The sequence below is a fragment of the Myodes glareolus genome, chromosome 4 (assembly GCF_982192425.1).
Source record: "Myodes glareolus chromosome 4, mMyoGla1.1, whole genome shotgun sequence".
Lineage (NCBI taxonomy): Eukaryota > Metazoa > Chordata > Mammalia > Rodentia > Cricetidae > Myodes > Myodes glareolus.
The window spans coordinates 65,887,564-65,903,311 of NC_142029.1; the positions used below are offsets into that span (position 1 = coordinate 65,887,564).

General features: G+C 37.5%; 1 protein-coding gene across 7 annotated transcripts in view; it reads right to left on the bottom strand.

Annotated features, from left to right (window-relative positions):
- Dock3 (dedicator of cytokinesis 3) overlaps positions 1–15,748 on the bottom strand; it is a 389,362-nt gene that overhangs the window by 125,124 nt on the left and 248,490 nt on the right. The gene's annotated exons all lie outside the window — the stretch shown is intronic.

Sequence of the window (15,748 nt, forward strand, 5' to 3'; positions counted from 1 at the left end):
AACCTGACTAACACTTCAGTTTTTCTGCCATAAACGGTTTATCTGTTCAGTGTTACATTTTTTAAATTAATTTATTTATTTTACATCCTGACCACAGATTCCTTTTCCCCTTCTCTTCCCAGTCCCTTCCTTTCCACTACTCCTCTGTTTCCATTCAGAATAGGGCAGACCACTCACGGATATCAACAAAACACGGACTATCAAGTTTCAGTAAGACTAAGCACCTCCCCCCCCCCATATTAAGGCTGGATGAGGCAACCCAATATGAGGAACAGAGTCCCAAAAGCCAGTAAAGGAGTCAGGGACAGGCCCTGCTCCCACTGTAAGGAGTCCTACAAGAAGACCAAGGTACACAACTGACACCCATACAGAGGACATAGGTTAGTACCACAAAGCCTCTGAGAGCTCTTATGAGCTCCGGTTAGTTCATTCTGTGGGTTTTCTTGTGGAGTCCATGACCCCACTGGCTCCTATAATCTTTCCTTCCACTCTTCAGCAGGATTCCCAGAGTTTAGCCTAACGTGTGATTGTGGGTCTCTGCATCTGTTTCCAGCAGTTGCTGTCAGTGCTATATTCTTATTGCACTTTATTATCAGATGGCCTAGATGTCACTGTTTCCTGAAATGTTAAAAAATATGCTAATAGGTATCCCTGTCTAGCTTGTATTTAAGCAGCAAATATGTCTACTTAAGAAAAAAGGGACCAATGATGTTCTGTAATTAACACGGACTTTAAGAACTTATATATGGATCCACACAGATTAGGGGAGTCTCCTCTGAGCAAGTCAAGTCAGAAGCAGCAGCAAGTCCAAGGAACTCAGTAAAATTGATAAAAGAGCAAAACAATGTAATGTTTTACTCTTAATAAAATGAGAATTTAAATAATATTTGCTTTTTTTAAAGGTCAATCCCACTCCTGCCCTCTTACCTATAATGAATTTCCTGTAATTGGAGGTTTCTCTCCACCCACCAATTCCTGAATAACCTCTCAGAGGCTTAATATTAATTATAGTGTTTGGCCAATGGTTCAGGTCTATGATTAGCTAGCTCTTACATTTAAATTAACTCCTTCTTTCTTATCTATGCTTTGACACGTGGTTCATGACTTGTTACCTTAATTTTTACATGTTTACGTGTCTTGTTTCCTTGGCAAATGACTGGCAGTCCCAATCTTCTTTACCTGTATCTCTGCTTGGATTTCCCACCTGGTTCTATCCTGCCTTACCATAGGCTAAAGCAGTTTTATTTATCAACCAGTGAGAGTAACACATATTCACAGCATACAGAAAGACCACCCTACAGCATTTAATGGCACCAACATCCACATAACACCTGAGAAAACTGAATGCACAGAAATGGAGCCGCAACTGGGCTTCAGAGTCTCACAGTCTCATTCTAGCAGCAGCACAGAGACATGCCTCCCAACAGCTGCCTGCAAGACAAAGCCAGCCACCAGACACTATTGGTGTGGGAGAATTGTCTGTATTCTGTCAATTATATTTTAAATAAATGCTGATTGGCTGATAGTCAGGCAGAAAGTATAGGCAGGAAAACCAGACAGGGAATAGAGGTGGGGCAGTGAGAAAAGGAGTATTCTGGGAAGAAGGAAGCTCTTTCCGCATTCCTGCCCAGACCATCAAAGAAGCAGGATGTGATCTGGCCCACTGAAAAAGGTACTGAGCCATGTGGCTAACATAGATAAGAGTAATGGGTTAATATAAGCTACATGAGCTAATGGGTCAATCAGTTTATAACTAATGGAGACCTCTGTGTGATTTTCTTTGGGGCTAAATGGCTGTGGGAACTGGGCAGGCCAGAAACCCCGACAAGCAGGCCCTCATGTTACACATTATGAGCTAAGTTGTATGGCAGGTTTCTGCAGTCTCACATAGGCCTCAGTTCAGAGAAGCTAATCAGCTGCACGCTGTGTGGCAGATTTAGCTTTTGCTCATACAGACAAAAAAGGCTAAAAGATACACAGTAAAAGAGGTCCAGGCAGAAAAACCTCTAAACAGGTTCCAGTGTTTTACAATGTGCATAGGCTTAAGAAAAAAAAATAAAAAGAGTATCAATATTTACACAATAGTTTAAAAATAATATAATAAAGTCTTTAAAGAGAGAAATAAGGGCTGGAGAGATGGTTCAATGGTTAAGAACACTGGTTACTCTTCCAGAGGACCCAGATTCAATTCCCAGCACCCACATGGCAGCTCACTGCCTCTGTAACTCCAATTCCAGGGCTTCTGACACCCTCACACAGACATACATGCAGACAAAATACCAATGCACATAAATAATTATTAAAAAAAGAGAAATAAAATTAAAAATAAGCCACATAGAAATGGAAAAAAAACCACAGGGAGTCAGATCTTGCATAGTATTGTATTAATTTTGAATGTTTTGAATGCTGACAAGCCAACAACAGCTTCTGAGAGACATGGAATTGAAAGAGAGACTGATAAAATATGCCAACCTAAATATTTTTTAAAAATTCTTAACTTTAAAATAGAAGTCAAAAGAAATTTTTGTAAAATGAAACTTAAAGGATGCATTGCTGGGGGAGCAGGAGGAAGGGAGTGGGAACTGGGTTTGTTAAGGAAAATAAGAAATGATTTTTTTTAAAGATGCATTGCTTTGGAGAAGCAATTTTGCTTTCTGCAGGAAACAAGAAGCTATGGATTTATTACAGGTTTTGATGGACCAGGTTTGATAAAGGGAGATTCTCCTAAACAGAGGTGATATCTATTAACAAAGGTTATAACTGGTTCTCCCAGCACTTGGCCATTAGCTCAGATTTTCTCAGGGTCCCCCACATAGCACCACAAATCAGCAGGAAGTAGTCTAGAGAACTATGCCCAAATTCCCAAAATAGTGTTTATAAATGTTTAATTTTATTTAAAGAGGGTTAATTATAAATTGCTGTTATTCATATCAACCTCTTTCTAAAAGAGGAAAGGGGGATATGATGTAGAAATATATGATATCGAAATGTAAGATGTAGAAATGATAGGAAAAGGGTAGATTATTGAATCTACTTTTATTCAAAAAACACAACTGTCAATCTCAAAATATTCTACATTGGTATGGATTTTAGTTCATTGATATAAATTTAAGGTCAATTTTGCTATACTGTATGTATATTTCTACTCTTGTTTAAGGTATTATGCTTATGCAGCTCATTTAAATATGTAATATATAATTAAAAATACAGATTAAAAGTTCATCTATAATACTCAAAATTATAGCCATAATAGTTGGTTATTTTTTTTGGGGGGGTATACAAAGATATGGATAGGTAATCTTCAAACACTTCAAAGACCTACATTTACATGGCATTTAAAATGTTTTACGAACTTAAGATTTTTCTTGATGGTGAGACATATCTGTTCCTGGCAGCACCAATTACTTCAAAGACAATAATGGGCATCAAAGAAACTCATTATGGTGTTTGTTTACATTGTGGCAAGGCTAACCATTTGGGCAAGAAACTGTTCTTTTCAGGATTGGTTGACAGTATGCTGTATAAACAAGGCATAAAGGAACCAGAGGAAATGAGCTCTAAGCTTTGCCAAAACAAGACAGGATCTTCAGTACACAAAGGAAAGTAACTGACAAAGTTTGCCAATCTAGGTGGGCAGTCTTTCAAATTTTCTGCTTCACTAAAAAGTCTGCCAGATACTCTAGGCCTGTAGGGTGAAGATGGATGCCCCAATGTTACAGAAGAACTTTGGGTGACTGGCCAGGCAGCCAGATGTCTCTGTCATTTCTACAGTTTTGGAAGTTGCTTGCAATGCACTTCCTGTTTACTAAGAAAATATTATATCCTTTTAGGGTCCTCAATGATCATGAAGACTAGATATAGTTTTCCTTAGTTATGGTAGAAGATAAATCAGATATGAAACTCACAAAGAAAGATGATAGAGTATTTTCTTTAATTTTGCCAAATACAAATAGACTAATTATTTTAACTGTGAATCTTTTTTTTTTCCGATTTGGGTTTTTTTCAAGACAGAATTTCTCTGTAACTTTGAAGCCTGTCCTGAAACTAGCTCTTATAGTTGGCCTCGAACTCACAGACAGAGATCTGCCTGCCTCTGCTTCCTGAGTGCTGGGATTAAAGAAATGCACCACCAATACCTGGCTTGTAACTGTAATTCTTACTTTATAACTGTTTGGTTTTATATAATTTACTATGTTAAAGTTAAAACCTTCATTTTTGAATAGACAAAAGAAGAAAATGATGTGTGATGGTCTTTCTGTATGTTATGAGTATGTGTTGCTCTCATTGGTTGATAAATAAAGCTGCTTTGACATATGTGGCAAGGCAGGATAGAAGCAAGAGGGAAGTTAAAACAGAGATACAAGTGAAGAATGACAGAGCTGAGTAGTTGCCAGCCAGTTGCTGAGGAAGCAAGACATGTAAAAATTAAGGTAACAAGCCACGAACCATGTGGCAAAGCATAGATAAGAAATATGAGTTAAATTAAATATAAGAGCTAGCTAATAAGCCTGAGCCATTGGCCAAACATTTATAATAAATATTAAGCTTCCGAGTAGTTATTTGGGAACTGCCAGGTGGGACAGAAACCTCTGATTAGTTTCTTGGTAATCACATAATTCTAGCAAAAGTAAAGAAATTCAGGCTTCAGTTATTTAGAAAAATGAGATGCTATTGTGCAGTTCATCTACCAGCCTTGAACAGTAATCTTCTCTGTTCTGTGTGGCTCCCCCACAACACTTACTATTCTTCTTGAGTTGAAAACCTCAAGCATTTGTTGTCATACAAGTGTTATCCTAGCCCTAGAGGAAAGCCTTACTAAGCTTATTAAATGTGAATGAGAATATGAAAAGCTTCTAAAGATAGTAGGTGAAGTGTTCTGTGGTTTAGGGGATGAAAAGCTTAATAGGTATGGCTGGATTCTTGACCATATAAAATCTAAAAGTTCCTTCCAAGCGACTTAAGGATTGGAGTCAAAAGAGACAATAGAGGAAGAGCATAATTGTGTTATATTCTGATGTTTAGTGGATCTGTAAAGGGTAATTCAAAGAGAACTACTACAAATAAATCTCTCAACCTAACGGACATTCCAATAAAAGACAGAATTTGAGTCATCTCCCAAAATTTCCATTTGACACTCTATAATCCTGCCTTAAGTCTTTGTTCACAGTCTTACCAAGTGTAGAAAACAAGATTACTGAACAAAGAAAAATGCACAGTATCTCAGTATCTTTTACTGATCACCCAGAAGTGGTCATGTGCAGAAGAAAACACCACTATAAGTGTAAGAAAGCAACATTCCATCTAGAAGTATGATGCATCACATTTTTTTAAACAAAAAGGATTGTTTAGAGCAATTCACATAAAATAGTTTAGTAACTAGATTGAATTTTGCTAATGAATCAGTGCTCTTTGGAATTACTAGGCAAATCAATAAACTTCATGGACTCTCAACTGTTCTGATGAATGGTTAAACAGAGAGCCCTAGAGCTAAGGACAACTTCCTGCTTACAGAATTCTGTCTAAACAAAGGGGAAGTGAGAGTACTTTAAAACAACTGCTTATGATTTATATCACAGCTGGCAATAAAAAGTGAGTGGTGCTGGTAGTAGCATGTGCAGGCCTTCCTGTCTGACGTGTACATTGTCCCATTTTGTTCAAGTAGTCAAGACATCAAAGAAGTGTCCAGCGGTTTAGGACTCAAAAGACTTGCTTTGTTAACATTTTTTTTTCTTGACATCTTTCTAGATTAATGGAATCAGTAGTTACTTTCAGCTGAAATGCACTATGGTTTTCAATAAATTACATCCTTCTTTCTTTACTACAAAAAGCAAGCCCTGAATATGTACCACTGCATCAATTTCATCATCTCTGGATTTCTCCAGCAAAGTATGTATTGATCCCTGAAAAGAAAACTAGACCCAGTGTTTTGTCTATCACTGCCCATATGTACCTTCAAGCAAACATACACAATTCAGATACCAAACTAATGATTTGTACCAACCATTTCTCTATACTCTCCACATACCTGTAGTCTATTTGCCTTTAAAAGCAATTTATAGACATTGCTGAACATCTTATCTACTCCCAGTTTCACCTCTCACCCCATGTGGCTAACCTCCACTTAACTGTGCAATAGAATTATAGCCCACAGGCCTCAGTGTCATGTCCACGAGAGTGCAGTTTTTCTCCCTAGCCTGTGTGTACTCAGAGTTGCCTTCTTACTGAGTGATGCCCATTAGCCAGAATTCTGCAAGAATCACTAAGTTCTATCGATTTTCTGAATCAAAATCTGTCATATCTGAACTCTTCTACTTATTGTCTTAGTTTGGTTGTTATAATCTCTCTTTTGGACATCATAAGCATTTAGTAACTGGTCTCTAAAGCAAATCTTCTTTCCAGAATACCCATCTACTCATTTAGCCATCTCTTTCGAGGCCTTCATCAGATCAACCGACACCATTCCAACTTAACTGTGCACACGCTAAAGTTTAGACTTTTTAGAAAGTTATTTAGAAATCTGCAGAAGAGTGTTCTTTCATATCTCCACGCCTCTCTTTTCCCTTGAAAAAGTCAAATAGTGGAGCCAACAACCTCTGCCACAGCAGGCCCAGGCCAGCGTCCTCTGTAGGAACAGGTACTAGGGAGCGACCTTCGAGGAAGCAGGTTCAAGCCAATAACCTCTGACCTCCAAGGGGCCAGGCCTGAGTCAGCAAACTCTGCCAGAACAGGCCTGAGCAAGCCACATACATACATGGGACCAGGTCTGAGTGAGCAACCTTTGCTGGTGCAGGCCTGAGCTAACAACCTCCACTGGAGTAGGCCCAAGAAAGTGACCTCTGAGGGAGCAGGCCTGAATAACCTCCAGATTGTAGAGCAACCTCCATGAGCACCACGTGACCTCCAAGAATGCTGAGTGACCTCCAAGGTGACTAGAACTATGACCCTGACTGCACTATGAGGAACAACCATCTGAGCCTTGGATCCACTGGCATCACCACACAGCCCCAACTACACTAATCAAAGGAAAAGACAGGTAGACAAGGTACACACTCAACACCACAAAGAGTGACATGACACCAACAAAAAATAGCAGCACTACAACAGCAAGACTTGAACACCTGAACACAGATTAAGCAGAAGAAAATGACCTAAAAAATAACTTTAGGAGAATGTTTGAGGTCATTAAAGAGGAAGTGAAAATTTTCTCTCAAAGAAATTGAGGTAAAGACCAAAAATTAGAAAAAAAAAATCAACAAATCCCTTAAAGGAAACCAAGAAACAGCAATCATACAGGTGAAAAAAACAAATCAATACTTGAAAACTAAAATAAAGAAAATTAAAAAAAAACTGAGGGAATTCTGGAAATGGAAAATATGGGGAAATGATCATAAACCACAAATGCAAACAGCAGAATTCAGGTGATGGAAGAAAGAATCTCAAGAATTAAAGATATGATAGAGGAAACAGACTCATCAGTCAAGGAAAACACTAAATCCAACAAAAGCTTAATACAAAATATTCAAGAAATATGGGACACCATGAAAAGGCAACACCTAAGAATAATAGGGATAGGAGAAGTCCAGTTCAAAAGCACAGAAAATATATTCAACAAAGTCATAGAAGAAAACTTTCTCAACCTAAAGAAAAATATACATATGAAGATACATGAAGCTTGCAGAAGCTAGCTCAACAAAAAAGTCTTCTAGACACATAATACCCCAAACACTAAACATGGAAAATAAAGATTAAGAGCTGCAATGAAAAAAGGCCAAGTAACATATAAAGAAGGACTTATCAGAATTACACCTGACTTCTCAATGGAAACAATGAAAGCCAGAAGGTCCTGGTCAAGCCTTATGCAGACATTGAGAGACCATAGATGTCAGCTCAGATTACTATACTCAGCAAAATTTTCAGTCACCATTGAAGGACAAAACAAGATTTCCATGACAGAACCAGACTTAACTAATACCTAAAAAAACCCAAACAACAAGAAACAGAACAAAACAAAACAAAAAAAACCCAAACCCAGCCCTATACAAAGTGTTAGAAGAAAAACTCCAACTCAGGGAAGTTAGTTATATGAACAAAAACACAGACAATATAAGATCTCACAACAGCAAATCCCAAAGAAGAGAAAAACATAAAAATAACGTCACCAACATCAAAAACTAAAATAACAGGAACTAGCAATCACTGGTCATTAACATCCTTAATATAAATGGACTCAACTTACCTATTTAAAAAAACACAGGTTAACAGACTGGATACAAAAACACAATCCATCCTTCTGCTGCATATAAGAAACACACCTCAACCTCAAAGGCAGACATCAAGTCAGAGTAAAGGGTTGGGAAAAAATTTCCAATCAAATGGAACTAAGAAACAAGTGGGTGTAGCTATCCTAATATCTAACAAAATAGACTTAAAGCTAAAATCATTCAAAAGAGACAAAGAAGAACATTTCATATTTGTCACAGGAAAAACCCATCAAGAGGAAATCTCAATATTGAACATCTCTGCATAGGGCACCCTCATATGTAAAAGAAACACTACTAAAGTTTAAATAACACATTAAAACCCAAACACTAATAATGGGAGACTTCAACACCCCATTCTCACTAGTGGACAGGTCTGCCAGATAGAAACTTAAAAGAGAAATAAGGGAACTAACAGATGTTATGACTCAAATGAGCTTAGACATCCATCCAAACATAAAAGAATATACCTTCTTCTCAGCACCTCATGGAACCTTCTAAAAAAATTAACCATATATTAGGTAACAAAGAAAACCTCAACAGATACAAAAAACAAAAACAAAACAAAACAAAAAACAACAACCAAAAACTGGAATAACCCCATATATCTTATTGGATCACCATGGCTTAAAAATAGAATTCAACAGCAACCTAATTTCAGAAAGCCCACAAACACATGGAAATTAAACAATGCTCACTTGAATCACCAAGGGGAGAGTTCATAGCACTAAATGCCTACAAAAAGAAGCTAGAAAAAAATCCCACACTAGTGATTTAACAGAACACCTGAAAATTCTGGAACAAAAAGAAGTAAACTCATCCAGGAGGACTAGATGGCAGGAAATAATCAAATTGAGAACTGAAAACAACAAAATAGAAAAAAAAATATAAAGACTCAATGAGACAAACATTTGGTTTTTTGAGAAAATCAACAAAATAGACAAACCTTTAATCTAAACTAACCAAAAGGAAGAGAGATAATATTCAAATTAACAAAATCAGAAATGAAAAGGGGGACATAACAACAGACATGGAGAAAATACAGAATTATCAGGTCATACTTCAAAAACCCGTACTCCACAAAATTAGAAAACTTAAAGGAAATGGACAACTTTCTGGATAAATATCACTTACCAAAATTAAATCAAGACCAGATGCAAATTAAACGGATCTATAAATGCTGAAGAAATAGAAAGTCATAGAAAAAAAGCAGAACCAGATGGTTTCAGCTCAGAATTCTACAGGATTTTCAATGAAGAACTAATACCAATACTCCTCAAATTGTTCCAGACGGAAGATTGTCAAACACTTTTCACAAGGCTACAATTACCCTGATACCCAAACCATACAAAGATACAACTAACAAAGAGAATTACAGCCCAGTCTCCCTCATGAACATTGACACAGAAATGATCAATAAAATACTGGCAAAGTGAATCCAAGAACACATCAGAAAAATCATCCACCATTTCATCCCAGAGATGCAAGGGTCATTCAACAAATGAAAATTTGTCAATGTAATCCACTATATAAACAAACTGAAAAAAAAAACCACATGATCATCTCATTAGATGCTGAAAAAGCCTTTGACAAAATATAACACCCTTTCATGATAAAGGTCTTAGAAAGAGCAGGAATACAAGGAATGTATCTAAACATAATAAAAGCAATATACAGCAAGTCAACAGCCAACATCAACCTAAATGGAGAGAAAATCAAAGCGATCCCACTGAAATTAGGAACAAAACAAGGTTGTCCACTCTCTCCATATCTATTCAATATAGCACTTGATGTTCTAGCTAGAGTAATAAGACAACAAAAGGAGATTAAGGGGATACAAATCAGAAAAGAAAAAGTCAAACACTCACTATTTCCTCAAGATACGATAGTTTACATAAGTGACTACAAAAATTCTACTAAGAAACTTCTACAACTCGTAAACACCTTCAATAATGTAGAAGGAGACAAGATTAACTCAAAAAACTCAGTAGCCTTCTTTTACATGGATGATAAATGGGCTGAGAAAGAAATAAGAGAAATATCACCGTTCTCAAAAGCCACAAATAACATAAAATATCTTGGAGTAACTCTAACCAAACAAGTGGAAGACCTGTATGACAAAAACGTTAAGTTTTTGATGAAAGAAATTGAAGATGACACCAGAAAATGGAAAGATCTCCTGGGCTCTTGAACAGGTAGAAGTAACATTGTAAAAACAGCAATCTTACTAAAAGCAATTTACAGATTCAATCCAATGCCCAGAAAAATCCAAGAAAAATTCTTCACAGACCTTGAAAGAACGATACTAAACTTCTTATGAAAAAACAAAAAACACACGATGGTCAAAACAAATCTTGCACAACAAAGGAGCCTCCAGACGCAACACCATTCCTCACTTAAAAATCTACTATAGAGCTATAATAATGAAAACAGCTTGGTACTAGCATAAAAACAGACAGGTGGACCAATGGAATCAAATCAAATTAATCAACACAACTATGAATATCAATTTTTGGAAAAGAAGCTAAAATTATACAATGAACAAAAGAAAGCATCTTCAACAAATAGTGCTGACATAACTGGATGTTGACATGCAGAAGAATGCAACAGGTTTCTATCTATCCCCACATACAAAAGTCCAAATGGATTAAAGACCTCAAATAAATCCAACCACACTAAAGCTCATGAAAGAGAAAGTGGAAAATGGTTTTTAAAGCATGATAGGCACAGGAGAACACTTCCTAAATATAATAGTAGCACAGACACTGATAGCAACAATAAATAAATGAAACCTCCTGAAACTGAGAAGCTTCTGTAAAGCAAAGGACACAGTCAGTAAGACAAAAAGGCAGTGTACTAAATGGGAAAAGATCTTCACAGACAAAGAAAAGAACCCAACAGACAAAGGACTGATCTCCAAAATATATAAAGAACTTAAGAAATTAGACATTAACATTCTAAATAACCCAATTAAAAATGGGTTACTGAACTAAGCAGAGGATTCTCAAAAGAAGAATCTCAAAAGGCCAAAAGATACTTAAGGAAATGTTCAACATTCTTAGCTATCAGGAAAATGTAAATCAAAACAACTCTGAAATACCATCTTACACCTGTCAGAACAGCTAAGATCAAAACCACTAATGATAGATAGCTTATGCTGGAGAGGATGTGGAGTAAGGGGAACACTCATCCATTGCTGGTGGGAATGCAAACTTGTACACCACTTTGAAAATCAGTATGGAGATTTCTCAAAAAATTGGGAAGCAACTTACCTCAGGATCCAGCAAAATCACTCTTGGGCATGTACTCAAAAGGTGCTCAATCATACTACAAAACTAATTGTTAGTCAGGCGTTGGTGGCGCACGCCTTTAATCCCAGCACTCCGGAGAGAGACGGGAGGGACAGGCAGGAGGATCTCTGTGAGTTTGAGGCCAGTCTGGTATACAAGAGCTAGTTCTAGGACAGGCTCCAAAGTTACAGAGAAACCCTGTCTTGAAAAACAAAACAAAACAAAAGGATTTGTTCAACTATGCTCATAGCAACATTATCTGTAATAACTAGAACCTAGAAACAACCTAGATGCCCCTCAACCAAAGAATGAAAAGAGAAAATATGGCGCATTTACACATTAGAGTACTACTCAGCAGTAAAAAACAAAGACATCTTGAATTTTGCATGTAAATGGATGGAATTAGAAAACACTATCCTGAGTGAGGTAACCCAAACTAAAAAGATGAAAATTGTATGTACTCACTCATAAGTGGATACTATCTATAAACAAAGGACATTGAACCTATAGTTCTTGATCCTAGAGAAGCTAAGTAATAAGGTGAACCCCAAAGAAAAATATATATAGACCCACCTGGAAACTGGAAATGGACAGGATTGACTGGCAGTGTTAGGAGCATGGGGGTGGGAGGAGAGGAGAGGGTAGAAAAAGAGGAGGGGAGACGGGTATGGTAGAGGAGAACTTGAGGGAATAGGATAGTCGAGATGGAGAAAGGACAGAGATGAAAGCAAGGAGAGAGATATCATGATTGATGGAGCCATTATAGGGTTAGCAGAAACCTGGTTCTAGAGAATTTCCCAGGAATCCAAAAGGATGGCCCCCAGCTAAGAGACTAAGCAATAGAGGAGAGGGTGCCTGAACTGGCCTTGCTCTGTAGTCAGACTGATGATTATCTTAAATATCACCATAGAGCCTTCATCCAGCAACTGATGGAGGCAGAGGCAGAGACCCACATCGGAGCACTGGACTGAGCTTCCAAAGTCCAGTTGAGGAGTGGAAGTAAAGAGGATATGAGCAAGGAGATCAAGACCATGATGGGTTCACCCACTGAAACAATTTGCCTGAGCTAATGGGAGCTCACCAACTCCAGCCAGACTGGGAAGAAACAAACATAGGACCAAACTAGTTCCTCTGAATGTGGTTGTCAGTTGCATGGCTGGGGCAGACTGAGGGGCCACTGACAGTGGCACCAGGATTTATCCCTACTGTATGTACTGGCTTTTTGGGATCCCATTCTCTTTGGATGTATACCTTGCTCAGCCTAGACATAATAGAGAGGGCCTTGGACCTCCCACAAGGCAATGTGCTTTATCCTCTCTGAGGATTAGATGGGGGTAGGGTGGGAGGGTGTGTGAAGAGAATGGGAGGAGGGGAGGGAGTAGGAACTTGGACTGGTATTTTTTTTAAAAACTCTAATAAATAAATAGATAAGTACTTGTGTAACATTTTATCAACATTAAAATATAAAATCTTTTCTTAACTAGAAACCTATTGTCTTCAGCACAATCTACTTAAATAAACAATATTATTTTAACTTTAAAGAGCTTAGCATAATTAATAAACTTCATTTGCTCTTAGAATTATGTAATTTTCTGCTTTAAAAAATATTTTTGGAGGCAGGCAGCGGTGGCACATGCCTTTAATCCCAACATTCGGAAGGCAGAGACAGGCAGATCTCTGTGAGTTCGAGGCCACCCTGTGCTACACAAGATCAACGCAGAAACAAATCCAAGTGGTGGAGCCTCATACCTTTAATGCCAGTACTAGGAAGTCACACACCTTTAATTGTAGCACTAGAGGGAATATAAAAATGAGAGGAGAGAGAGACTCTGGCTACTTAGTCTGCTTAGTATGTAGTAGCCCACGCTTGGTAGATATAGGACTTCTCTAGTGACTTGGCTGCTTTGCTTTTCTGTTTTTCAGGTTGTACCCCAATATTCACTTCTGGGTTTTTACTATTTGTGCTACATCCCAGACATTTAAAAAATTTCTGAACTTGGACATTGATGCTATATGCCCTTAATTCCAGCACCTAGAAGGCAGAGGCAGGTGGATCTCTGAGTTCAGGGCCTGGTCTACATAGTGAGTTCCAGGACAGCCAGGGCTACACAAAGAAATGCTATCTCAAAAAAACAAAATGAACAAGAACAACAAAACACCAACCCTCAAAAACTCTGAGCATATTTTTACTTTGTTTTAGAATTATTTTGTATATTTACAATTCTAGCTTTTGGTTCATCTACATGTCCAAAGATCCCCAATTCCTCTAATTAAAGAATGGTATTCAAAAATAAGACTGGTTCTCTATATGTGATCATTGTTTTGGAATATTGTTGCTTCTGGGTCCCTTTAGCTGACAGAACAAGAAAATAAATGTGTATACAGATCTGTGTATACAGAGATATTTACAAATACATCTATATGCAACCATCTGCCTGTGTATTAAGACAGACAACCGGATGTCTCCAACCTCATTTCCATAACTACGCGGACCATTCTAGCCTGTATTTCTTTTGTTGTTATGATTTTACTTTTTGAGACCGGATCTTATAAGGTAGCCCAGGTTGATATATAGCTCAAGATCGTCCTTCCTTCCTTATGCTCTTAAGGGATTACAGTTATGTACCATCATAGCTAGTTTGATGAGTTTTGAAACAGAAAATGACTTTAAAATAAAAAGGAAGTTGAGCGGTGGTGGGGCACACCTTTAATTCCAGCACCTGGGAGGCAGAGGCAGGTGGATCCCCATGAGTTCAAGGCTAGCCCGATCTACAAGAGCTAGTTCCAGGGAAGATTACAAAGCTACAGAGTAACCCTATCTCAAAAAACAAAACAAACAAACAAAAAACAAAAAGAAGGGAAAGGGAATAAGCACCAAGAATATATTCAGCATTTTAAGCCTCAGAAATATGAGAAGAGACATTAGGAGTAAGTGGTAGGCAGAAAAAAAAAAGGATTTAAAATGAAAGAGCAACAAATTTGGCGGAAAAAAAAGAACAAAGAACTCCAGAACAGACTAACACACTGCGATTAAGTATCAAAGATATGGGTCTAGAGAAAAGTGAAACAAATTGCCAGATTTAAAAAAAAACCCATTTCTACAGACTAGCAACAATGGCTCTCAGTGGGGGCTGATCTCGTCCTAAGGGACATATGTAATATCTGAAGACAAGTTTCACTGTTATGACTTATATGCAAAGACTAACTTCATAAGGACCTACAAGGCAAATGACAGGTAATAAATATGCTCACTGTGTATTTGAGGATGAGGGTATGAGTGACGTTAAGTATAAGCTAAGGATAGAGAAGCTACTCAAATCATTATATTTATAGGCTGTAGCTTCATCAGCATATTTTATCCAATCACTAGACTATTTTGTAGGAAAAATTTAAATGTAAGTATTTATTAAATAATCAGATGATTCATGATTATAATGAAACATGATTATGTTATACCCAATCAAATTAATATGTAGAGTATGATTAATGATGTCAATAGTTTATCTTCACTTATAAGATGCATGAGGAATTTCATCATCCACGTACTGCCATGGCAGCCCATTTTATTCATTACAGGGACAACAAGCATAGACAATTGGGTAGCACTTCAGCCACAGCATGTTCAGGGGTTAGAGGAATAAAAAACTTTTATTTTCCACATGAGTTCTCCAAGCATTAAGAAGCAACAGGGCACATATCTAGATTCAACAGAGGTCATAACATTCTTGGGGTAGCAGTAATTAAAGAAGTGAAATGATGTGGGAAGTCCTTCTGTATATGTATTGCTTTTATTGGTTAACGAATAAAGAAACTGTTTTGAGCCTATAGCAAGGCAGAACAGAGCTAGGTTCTGAATGCTGGGAGAAAGAAGGTGGAGTCAGGAGAAGCCATATATCCCTGCTAGAGACAGATGCCGGACAGAACCTTGCCAGTAAGTCACAGCCACTTGCGATACACAGATTAATAGAAATGGGTTAAATTAAGATGTAAGAGCTAGCTAATAAGAAGCTAGAGCTAAAAGGCCAAGCAGTGATTAAATTAATACAGTTTCTGTGTGGTTATTTCGGGGCTGAGCAGCTGGGAACAAACAAGCAGCCTTCTACAACAGTAAAAGACCTGTATAACAAGAACTTTAAGTTTTTAAAGGAAGAAATTGAAGAAGATAACAGAAAATGAGAAGATCTCCCATGCTCTTGGATA